Source organism: Lampetra planeri, chromosome 31, assembly GCF_965212315.1.
Source record: "Lampetra planeri chromosome 31, kcLamPlan1.2.h2, whole genome shotgun sequence".
In the NCBI taxonomy this organism is placed as follows: domain Eukaryota; kingdom Metazoa; phylum Chordata; class Hyperoartia; order Petromyzontiformes; family Petromyzontidae; genus Lampetra; species Lampetra planeri.
Window position 1 is genome coordinate 12,155,630 of NC_136137.1, and position 11,289 is coordinate 12,166,918.

An 11,289-nucleotide genomic window follows, 5' to 3' on the forward strand; every position below is an offset into this window, starting at 1 on the left:
CCCTAGTGGCAGAAAAAAGGTGACTCAGCACCTGTGCTAGAAACGGGTATGTGTGCCGGTCGGGGGCTATACTTGCTATGTGGACCAGTCTCGACGACCCCCAATGGCAGCTGCCCCTATGGGGCATAAGGTGACACCGCACTTGGCCTGCAATCGGGCTTAAATTTGCCAATAGAGGTCGGTGATTGTTGCTCTGTGAATGTAATCCCAACTGGAGGCATTTTTGGGTAATATTTAGAATTTGGAAAATGTGGTCCATAACGCCAGCAAACAATGGCCTACTCGTTTTCACTGAGGTCAGGGATCTTTAACGTCCATTTGAAGTGGATTACGCGTATTTTAATATTAAACCAATAATCCGCGCATGTTATTTGATTAGATTATACTTATTGATTAGACTCATAATTACATAGTATAGCATTATAGGGAGCTTGTTATTAAATTAATTACTGGCAGCCAGAGGGCCCAGCAGCAGAACCTTGAAGCTCTTGCCGCAGCGACTGTGTTAGCTGTCTAAGCTCATGGAGAGCTTCTGCTAGTGATGTTGCCCTTTCCTCTACTTTGACACTCGCCTGTGATAACTGGCTTTCCACCCATTTCCAAGTTTCTTTTTTGTCATCAGACTGATGGTCGTTGCCCTGCATATCATTCGATATATATTCGCTTTCCTCAACCATTTCCAGCTGTTCAGCTGTATTTTCATATTCCGTTAATGGTGAATACCGGTGTTGGTTCTCTTCCGGCTTGTCATAATTTCCTGAAAATAACAAAAGATACACACCAGAATGATCAGCATTATTGCATTTCTATATTGACAAATATATTGAAAAGAATTGAAAGTGCTCGTAAGGAATGTGTGATTTGCTCTACCTTTGGCAATTATTATTTTGCTGATTGTCAAACAGAAAATGGCACTGTATCGAAGTAACCTTAATGGGATCCTTCATGACTGAAAAATATGCTTTATCAGACTAGTCACTTGGGGTTAGGGTGTCTGGGCAGTTGGAGTGGAATCTGCACAAGATATAGTAGAGGTAGTTCAAAGAACATGCCGATGTATGTGGTATGAAAATCATCTTCGGTGAAAGAGAGTCAAACAGGTGCCTTCCAGCAACAACAGGATGCAGATGAGTGACGATCATGAAAAAAATACAAGTCGAGCATCTGATAATTGGTTTTTTACCCTTCTATCTGGCAACAAAACTGACACCTTTTTACAAGGAGTCATGTTTGCATAGACCGCAATACCTGCAGTCATAATACAAACAAAAGAACATAACTCTGATAATGTGCACTGTCCTTGAAGTTGATTGGTCCACACCCGAGACAGCTTTCCTTAGAGCCTAGTCTCACATGGGTTGGACCAGATGACGCCAAAAGGCGCAAAAAACTTATTATCATATTTTTACTGGCAAATGAGGTTCCCATAAAGTCGAGCATCTGTTGATTAAAAATCGCTGAAAATTATTTCGCTATCATGAGCGAACTACTTGCTTGGTCTCTGTCGACCTAGTGATATGTTTTTTTTCCCCAACATCTTTGAGCTATTTGTCTTGATTTGTACGTTATCATATTTGCAACATGCTATCTTCATGTTTGCATTGGTAATATTCTACCTCAGAGTTATCTTGCGGAATAGGCCTTCCTCAATGGATTACGGCGTACAATTAAGAATTGACTGACTTGTAAGTTAGCCGTTGCCAATCTGCGTGCCGTGAAAGCGTAATAACGTTGGCATATCCATTGAAAAGATGATGGCATCATGTAGCACTAAATTGTTACTATTGCTGTTGGGTATTTGTGTGACTGGGTGTGTGTTTCCATCTTAATGATATGTCATTCAATATGCAATTGCGACAAGAAGAACATACGAAGAATGGTTATACCTGTAGATGTAGTTATTGTGATTGCTGTATCAACACCAATCATCCACTTCCACTTCTCTGGATATAAGCTTTTCAACAACTTATTCTCAGCTCTGGTGAGGGGTGAGGGAGATGCTTCAAATTGCCAACCAGGATTCGACCTCCTTAGCTTCTCGAGGTCCACTTTATTTAAGGCACTCCGCTTCAGGTCACGCCACCGCTTTTGGCAGCTTGCAATATTGCGGTGGTCGAACCCCTTAGCCTTGAAAGCCTGAGCGATTTGGTTCCAGGTAAACATTTTGATATGATTACTGGGTTTCTTCGCACCAGTTTTCAACAAATTTTGACGCCTCTTCAAAAACTCAACGACCAGTATCTCAAGTTCGTTTTCACTAAAGGCTTTGGCTCGACGGGTGGCAGAAGTTGGTTGATGTGGAACATGCTGGCGTTGTGACTCATTTTTGGCAAAATCTGGCTCCGCGTGTGATGGGGGTCTAACGTGTAAGCGTGAACTCTCCTGCTGCTGTGAGGTTACCGCCCATGGTGGTGCATTGGTAGTGTCGTGGCCAATCATTAGACGGGAAACCGAGATGGGTTTCCGTGCAAGTCCAAGTGGAATAAAGGACCGACCATCTGTCCTGATACGTAGACCTGGTGCGAGATGATGGGATTGCATGGTCACTCTCTGTGTATGGGTATTCTGCCAAAGCCGCTCTACTGTAGAGACAGCCACTGCAAATGAAAAATGCACACGGTGAGAAAAAAAACCTGTATAAACGAGACAGAACCATTCAGTAACAATACAAATGAGACATCATTCTCAGACCGAATCACAACCCTCAGTCGTGGATTTGCATCATTGCATGCTAAAACCCAGGGAGGTTGTCAGTCAGTCAGTATCCTTCATTTAACCATTTGAATTTCCGAATGTCACTCCTAGAGATAAAGAACTTTCACATAAGTTAATAATTTGTCGATGAAAAACATCGGGATTTGTGTGATCGCTCACAAAGTAGCAAAACTGGTGCATGGGATAGGATTAATATTTGTTAGGCCGTTTTTCACACTCTTGTTCACTCAAAACAAATGTGTCGTTTCCATGGTTCAAGCTGCCCACAATGAAGCGCACAACAAAGCCATGACTCAGTGACGTCACGACTCAGGCACCTCAAATTTTAACATAAATTAACAACTCATGGAATTTCCCTTAGGCCCAAATTAAACATCTAAAAGCATTTATACATTGTTAGTCCTGGAAATATTTAGAAAAAGTCATGTGCTTAAACTGAACAAATATGTGCTCCGGTTAATCCAAAACCCACGTTATTGCCTCAACAGTATAGTAGTTGCATATCTCTACAACAGTGGGCAGAGTTTGATGTTGATTGGCGTGGCTATGCTGCTGTCCACTTTGTGGGCGGATTCATCTGCGCGGGAACAGGAAAGTGGTATCACTGAGCACGCGCATCGATTGGTCGATCGTTCGTTTTTGGCATAGAGACCCGCGTAAAAATGTAAAGAATTGGATTATCTGTGATTTTTACTTCCACTGGTCTACAATTTTTTAGACGTCGTCTGCTTCAGAGATGAAATGTGCTGTTTATTATGGATTTTGATGTGCTGAATTCAAATATGACAATTAAAACAACTGATTGGCTACTGTTCCCAAGTTTTTACATTTTACGTCTATGTATATTGTGTAGATAGTAGAGTTCTACTCATAAATTGTAAACCTAGGTCTTTTCATGTGTTTATGGTTGCTTAACATGATAACATGTCACCTGTCCTGTTCATGTAACACTTTAAAAATCAGCAAAATAGTTATATAAATAAAATGTATTATGAAACAAAAGGCAAAAAACTATTATGTATATATAAGTACATAGTTTAGTCCTTATTCAGTGTCTACTCGGCGCTTCTTGGCTTGTCTCTTGTATTCATTAAATGGAGCATCTCTTGTCACTGCCCAGCAATAGTCCGCAAGCATTGATGGGCTCCATTTGCCCTGATAGCGTTTATCCATTGTTGCAATGTCCTGGTTAAATGTTGCAGTCAAGGCTTTTGTATGCCTTGAGGAGGGTTTCCAACAGTGGAGGGCCGTGTATTTTACACCGAGGCCTTAAGTGCTATCCTCCCGCAATTAAACTGCCTTCGAATAACCTTGTCTTGCCTCACGGCAGATGGGGAGCGTACGTTCACAGGAAGTTCCTGTTTTTTGATGCTAATGTTGGTCACGTGACCAGGAAGTGACGATGTTAGATTTCCACTGTACCACGCGGGCGTCAGCCATTACACAGATAAGTCAAGATGGCGGCACGCATCGCATCTCAGTGAGACCACAGCCGCACTTGTCCATTGTGGGAGCTTAAGAAGCATTATCTGTAAGTTGTTTATATTCCTATAATATTGGAAATGCTGTTGTAATGTTGGAATGACCGTTATAGCAATGTAAATGCCTTTATGGTGCCGTTAAGTTGTTGTAGTAAATACGAGGCCTAGTTAGTAACGAAGCCTGTGACTTTCCTTATTGTGGATGTTACTTGTGATTTAGTAGGTCGAGTCAGACTTGTGCCTATGTTGCGATCCTGAGAGTGATGACGAAGTATCTCATCCACAGTTTAGTGTTAAGTGTAATGCTGTACATTTGGGGTGCAGTGGGATGAATACACTATGTGCCTGTATGCAACGCACCAGCTTGTGCCTTTGTCTAGTTGTTCAGGGGTAATGTGGGGGCCTGGTTCTTCCAGGATCTATTGTTATCTGAGACAATGTTCTGATGCTGTGGTGTTCATTGTGTGGGTGTTTCCAAATTATAACAGATGCTGTATCTGTGTTTTCTCACCAGTTTTACCTGTTACAATCAATAAATGACGATCGGAGTTGGACGGCCATCCTGGCTCCGAGGGTTTATTGAACACATGGTTATCTACTCGACTAGCGGTGCAACGCAGCGCACGGCGAGGCCGAGATAAACCTCATGACACTAGGGCTATAGAATATTTATCATCTTGGTTCTTTCGGTAAAGTCACGTAGAATGGAAATAATAAAATAATAAAAAATAAATTATAATAAAATAATTCTCACGACGTTTCGGCCACAATGCAAGCAGTCGTCCTCAGGTGAAGAACAGGTCTGTCGATAAGACAGAGTCTTATCGATATTGTCATTCGACGTAACCACCCGATATTTACAGTGACAGTAACCTTTATCGAGTGGAATAAAGTGATTTAACATGAAGCTCAACACCTATGAGAGTTAAAATACACTAATTGCAGAGACATAATTACATAGTGACTGAAACCATCAAGGATGTTCCACTATTACACAGTACGACAGGAGGCTGCATCACAAATAGACATTGCATAGCTCAAATCAATGTCATTACCAAAGAAACAAGAACAAACTCACAACAACCAGTCACATTTACTCATACGACCACCAAGCAAGCAAAAATGCCGTAAATCACAAATAACACAATCAGGATTCAACAGGCTTCCCCACAAATTCCAGCCAAGCTGCTGGGCCTAAACGCACATGCCACCACGCACACTCAAAGGCACAGTCAGGCCACTGAATTTGAATAGCATTCACACCAGCAGCAATGACCTAAAGCAAGCAATAATAATAAATAGCTAGTAACAGGCCCGGCTTTTCTTGAAAGGTCCTCCTCGAAAAAGGCTTTGCCAGTAAATCTGCCACCAAATCCATTTATTCTCCTCCTTCAGCCATTGTGCGTTAAAAAACAACAGGACTAAGTAAAAATCTAAACAAAAAATCTAAAGTACTACATCTACAAATCTAAACGTCACGAAATGAAGTTTAAATAAATTTTTGATGATGCAACGCTATGTGCTAGCTAGTTTTACTTCAGTTAGCTATCTGGCCCTCCGATCACGCCACACGAAAAGTGCTAATGTAGGCGGCTAGGCAAGCTAGAAGGCTCCGGCGTGTCAAAGAATACGCCCAACATGGCAAACTCGAAATCTGATTGGTTAAAGCATATGACAATCAACAGCATCGTCCCCAAATGCTTCAACAGCAGAGGGGATTCACTTGAAATTTTGAAGGCCTCAGGGTAGATTTTTCACCCGGAGACAGCACAGGTGGAAAATCTGATTGGATAAAAGCTCGAATTTATGAGCTGCACTGGAAGCAGTGCAACTGAGGGAGAGAGTAGCAATGAAATGACGTTAATAGACTGATGGGAACGAACTTTGAAAAATACATGAAGCATTAATGATTTTTTAAAATAAAATTAAAATTTTCTGATTCTGACAATCTCTAGGCCAGCAGAGAAGGCCTTGCTGGCCCTGACGGCCCGCCTCCGGTTTCCACCAACTCCCTGTAGTTGTCTGCCTTGTTGTGCTTTCCATGCCGTCTTTTCCTTGCCATGCAGTGCACTGTCAACTGCATCATCTCGAAGAAGTTCACGAATCTGAGGACCAACAAAGACACCTTCCTTTATCTTAGCTTTACTTAACCTTGGAAATTTTTCACGGATGTACTTGAAAGCTGCTTGAGTTTTGTCCATGGCTTTGACAAAGTTCTTTATCAGACCCAGCTTCATATGAAAGGGTGGTAACAAAATCTTCCTTGATTCAGCAAGTGGTGGATGCTGAACACTTTTCCTCCCAGGCTCCAATGACGGTCGGAGTGGCCAATCTATCTTGATGTAATGGGAATCTCTCGCACGACTATCCAATTCACAGAGAAAACAGCAGTACTTTGTGTATCCAGTCTGCAGACCAAGCAAGAGAGCAACAACCTTAAAATCGCCACAAAGCTGCCACTGATGTTGGTCATAGTTTATGCACCTCAAAAATTGTTTCATGTTATCATAAGTTTCCTTCATATGGGCTGCATGACCAACTGGAATTGATGGCAAAACATTGCCATTATGCAGCTAAACAGCTTTAAGACTCATCTTCGATGAATCAATGAACAGTCTCCACTCATCTGGATCATGAACGATGTTGAGGGCTGCCATCACACCATCGATGTTGCAGGCAACAAGATCACCTTTCATGAAGAAGAATGTGACAAGATCCTTTTGATGGTCATGGAACATGGAAACCATAACATCACCTGCCAGGATATTCCACTGCTGTAGTCTTGAGCCCAACAGCTCTGCCTTACTCTTGGGTAGTTCCAAATTCCTGACAATGTCTTTCAGTTCACCTTGTGTTATGAGGTGTGGTTCAGAGGAGGAGGATGGGAGAAAATCTAGGTCATGTGACCTTGATGGTTCAGGACCAGAAGTTTCATCCTCTCCCTCGTCAGACTCAAGGTGAGAATGATTCTGGTGCATCAGGAATCCGCAGTTCTTCTCCGTGGGGTACTGGGCATATAGCTGATGGAATGTTTGGATACTGCACAGTCCACTTTTCTTCTTTGACACACCTTTCCCAACTGGAGGTGCCATGCAGAAGTAACAAATGCTGATATGATCTGTTGGCTCTCTCCAAATCATTTGCACTGTAAAGGGCATAGATTTTCTGTTCCTGTTCAACCACTGGCGAAAATTTGTTGCACAAGTGTTGCAGAATATGGGTGGGGCCCACATCTTGTCCTGATCTCCAATTTGCAGCCAAAATAAAGGTGATAGGCTTTCTTAACCATAGTGGTTATACTGGGCTTTTGTGATGCAAATGTGACTTCACCACAAACATAGCAGTAGTTATCTGGTTTGTTCACAGAAGTACGAGGCATCTCTGTTCGCTTTGGCTAAACATAAATGTGTTCCTTTGCAAAATCAAACACTGACAAATAAGATAGCACGACACTGTGATTTCTAGAGCTGATATAGGGCATTTTTTTCACCAGAGGGATGTAAGTATAGTTATGATTGCATCATCCATAACTTCTAGGAATAAGATTATGCAATTCATATCACGTATGATGCAATACCAGGTTCAGATTGCATCATTAATTGTTTTGCTCAAAAAGCAAGTACTGTCCAAACCCAGTCAAAGATGTATTTTAGTCATTTCTGGTTTAAACTGAGATCCCTTCCCTTAATAACTCACTAATCCTCCGCCATTCCCAAGTCAAGGGTTGTATATACTGACCCAGTAGCATATCTTGAAAACTAGAGCCAATCAACAATTTTAAGCATCGTTTTCATTCTCAGTGACCCAGAATTAGTAAGGTTGGACTACATTTATTTCAGAAGCATTTTGGCTGCAGACCAGTGTTATATGCGGCCGTCCTTCCCGTCATTAGCTTGGATAATTGAGTCGACTGTAATTAGCATACGGGTAGACTCGGTTTCCCTGGCAACGCAGCTCAGGATACGCCAGTCCTTTTCAATTTAACTTTTGTGTGCTCATAAGCCTGCCAGGTGTTGCACTCGAAACATTTAAAATCGAAACCTGACAAAAATACCGATCATTTATCTGCCTATGTATGGAAGAAAGTATGTGTGGCGTTGTCCCATAGGGGCGCGCCTCTGCCAATACTGTATAAGGTTTTGTGAAACCTGAATTTAGGTGTCTATAATATCGATTCCGCTCAGTGTCGAACCGACAGCCACGTTAGAGTATCGATTCATCGAGAGTTAATCATTAGTAAAGCGGCACGTGATGCTAATATCTGCATAAATTGTGATGCGCTCGCAGTTCATAATTATACGGCCGTGGCAGTACGCAAGCTTTTTACATCTGCAGGCCACATCCACACTGAAATCCAGCCTTGTGACACGACTATTTATCCACCTCTTAATTCGCCTTCCTCATTCTCTCCACTCTGCCCTCCATTTTTCCCTTGACGCTCCCTATAGAACTCATCATTGCAACCTGTACATCAACTCGAATCTCTCCCGGATGGAAATCCAGAGAGTCCATCAATGGGCTGTCTTCAACCCAAAGGGTTTAATAAAATCAGACAATTAAAAAAGGACCATGTTGTTCCTCTAACTCCCTCCCGTAGCATCAGATGTGTCTTTTTATTAATATTTAAAACTAACTCCCTTCACTCCCCCTCTGTTTAACCCTATTAGGCCAAAACACAGAGCTTTTTTTCACCTCTACCTAACTTTTTTGGCGCATCTTGCTTCCATTATATTAAAACTTTTTTCGCATGTGTTTAGTTCACGACCGTTAAATACCGAGTTTGTTAGTTGTGCCATATTCCTTCAGGACCCTGTACTTGTCTGCAATGTTGATGTTTTTGTCTGTGTTGTTGCTGTGCTCACGCACCACCAAATATTCCTTGTAAAACAGTCAGGAACCTGGCTAAATGGGAACATCCATGTAAACAAATAAAATTAACTCAAACGCACACATCACAAAGTCGCCCACATCTAATTTTCTGACCACATCCCATCATCACAATCAACTGTGATCTAACCATGGGTGGGTTAAGTCCTTCCCAAGTCGGTCACTATCTATTATGGTCCTCGCACTGCAACACTCCGCCAAGCTCATGAACTTGAAATGGTCTGATTGTGAAAACAAATTTAAGCTTGTCTTGGCCAAAACATTCCAATGCTGAAAATTACTTTAAAATTACTCAAGTGGGATTACACACAGAGCAACATCACTGCCTACTGTGAAAACGAGGCAGAAACCTCCTCGAATAGAGTATTGAGACTCAGTGAGGTTTCCCTGGGTAAACACGCCAACTAATAATTAACAATAGCTACACACCCTTGGAGTACCGGCCAAAAGAGGGAAAGCTTGAGAAATTGACCAACAGAGCCTTTATAAATATATACATATTAAATACATATTTTCTGTATTTGCACAAGGGCTTTTAAAAAACAAACCTTGAGACTCAGTTCCGAAATGCGTTTTCTCACGATGGATGCTCTCTCCAGGTGTCTCGCTGTGGTCTCCTGCAAGGGGCTTTATAAGTGAGTAAGGAAGGTGAGTGACGTATTTATTCAAATTTAGCCAGGCAGGTGCGCATAATGCATTACCCAAAAGGGTTCTGACGCACTATGTTTGTGAAATGACGTCAGGAGTCCCGAATATGACTGCATTTCTTAGAACAAGAAACATCAGTTAAAATGACGCAGGTACATACTGACAGCTCTCGTGAAAGGAGAAACATTATTTAAGTCAGTTTCTAGCCTTCATCGTATATTTCTAAAATCGTATTTTCGGTACTAATTAACATGTTGCATACATTGATGTGGGGTTAGTAATGAATATGGCAACCGAGTGAGTTTATCCTGAGAATTTAGCAGTTTGGAATAAGTCACCAGTTTTTGTTGGTTAAATATTTTATGCTGCCACTAAACCCTACGAATTTTTCATACGACAGTGAAATTCCTATTCTTAGGTTTTTTCGGTAAAGTCACGTAGATATAACATTTAAATTCAAATTAATAAAAGTAAAATAAAAATAAAATAAAAATCACGACGTTTCAGAGGCAACACAAGCTTCCGTCTTCAGGTGGAACCGTCACAGCACGATAGCTGTATCAAGTAAGAGAAATTCCAAGAAAACAGTCCTTGTATATATATACTGGTTGAGGGTGGGAGGAGCCAAGGTGGGCCCTGAATATTATTTTTGTGAGGAAGGTGAGTGACGTATTTATTCAAATTTAGCCAGGCAGGTGCGCATAATGCATTTCCCAAAAGGGTTCTGACGCACTATGTTTGTGAAATGACGTCAGGAGTCCCGAATATGACTGCATTTCTTAGAACAAGAAACATCAGTTAAAATGACGCAGGTACATTCTGACAGCTCTCGTGACAGGAGAAACATTATTTAAGTCAGTTTCTAGCCTTCATCGTATATTTAAAATCGTATTTTCGGTACTAATTAACATGTTGCATACATTGATGTGGGGTTAGTAATGAATATGGCAACCGAATGAGTTTATCCTGAGAATTTAGCAGTTTGGAATAAGTTACCTGTTTTTGTTGGTTAAATATTTTATGCTGCCACTAAACCCTGCGAATTTTTCAAACGACAGTGAAATTCCTATTCTTAGGTTTTTTCGGTAAAATCACGTAGATAAAAAAGTTAAATTAATAAAAGTAAAATAAAAAATAAAATAAAAATCACGACGTTTCGGAGGCAACACAAGCTTCCGTCTTCAGGTGGAACCGTCACAGCACGATAGCTGTATCAAGTAGGAGAAAATCCAAGAAAACAGTCCTTGCATATATACTGGATGAGGGTGGGAGGAGCCAAGGTGGGCCCTGAATATTATTTTTGTGAGGTTCGGTGCGGCTGAAGCACACTGTTAGGAATTAGCCTTTGTTGTGTAAACTAGGTGCGGCTGATGTAAAGGTGCGTGTAAATGGGACTAAGCCTTTTGTTATGTAGAGGTGGTGAGGCTGAAAACGCTCCCAGGAATGAGTCTTTGTTGTGTAGAATTGTTGTTAAGGTGCGGCTGATGGATGTAAAGGTGCAGCTGCTATGAATGGGACTGAGCCTTTGTTATGTAGATGAAACAGCACTTTTGTTACG

The 11,289-nt window shown here is 41.4% G+C and overlaps 1 long non-coding RNA gene across 2 annotated transcripts; it reads right to left on the reverse strand.

The window, feature by feature from the left end:
• Window positions 1–586: 586 nt before the first annotated feature.
• LOC144729237 (uncharacterized) lies at window positions 587–10,283 on the reverse strand. 2 transcript variants are annotated; one of them, XR_013587661.1, is made up of 3 exons: window positions 9,632–10,283; window positions 1,887–6,301; window positions 587–757 (listed from the first exon to the last, which is right to left on the reverse strand). It is a non-coding gene; the product is annotated as an uncharacterized LOC144729237 (long non-coding RNA). The 2 variants fall into 2 exon arrangements; XR_013587660.1 differs by having other exon boundaries at window positions 1,887–2,597; window positions 9,632–10,227.
• Between the last annotated feature and the right edge of the window lie 1,006 nt (window positions 10,284–11,289).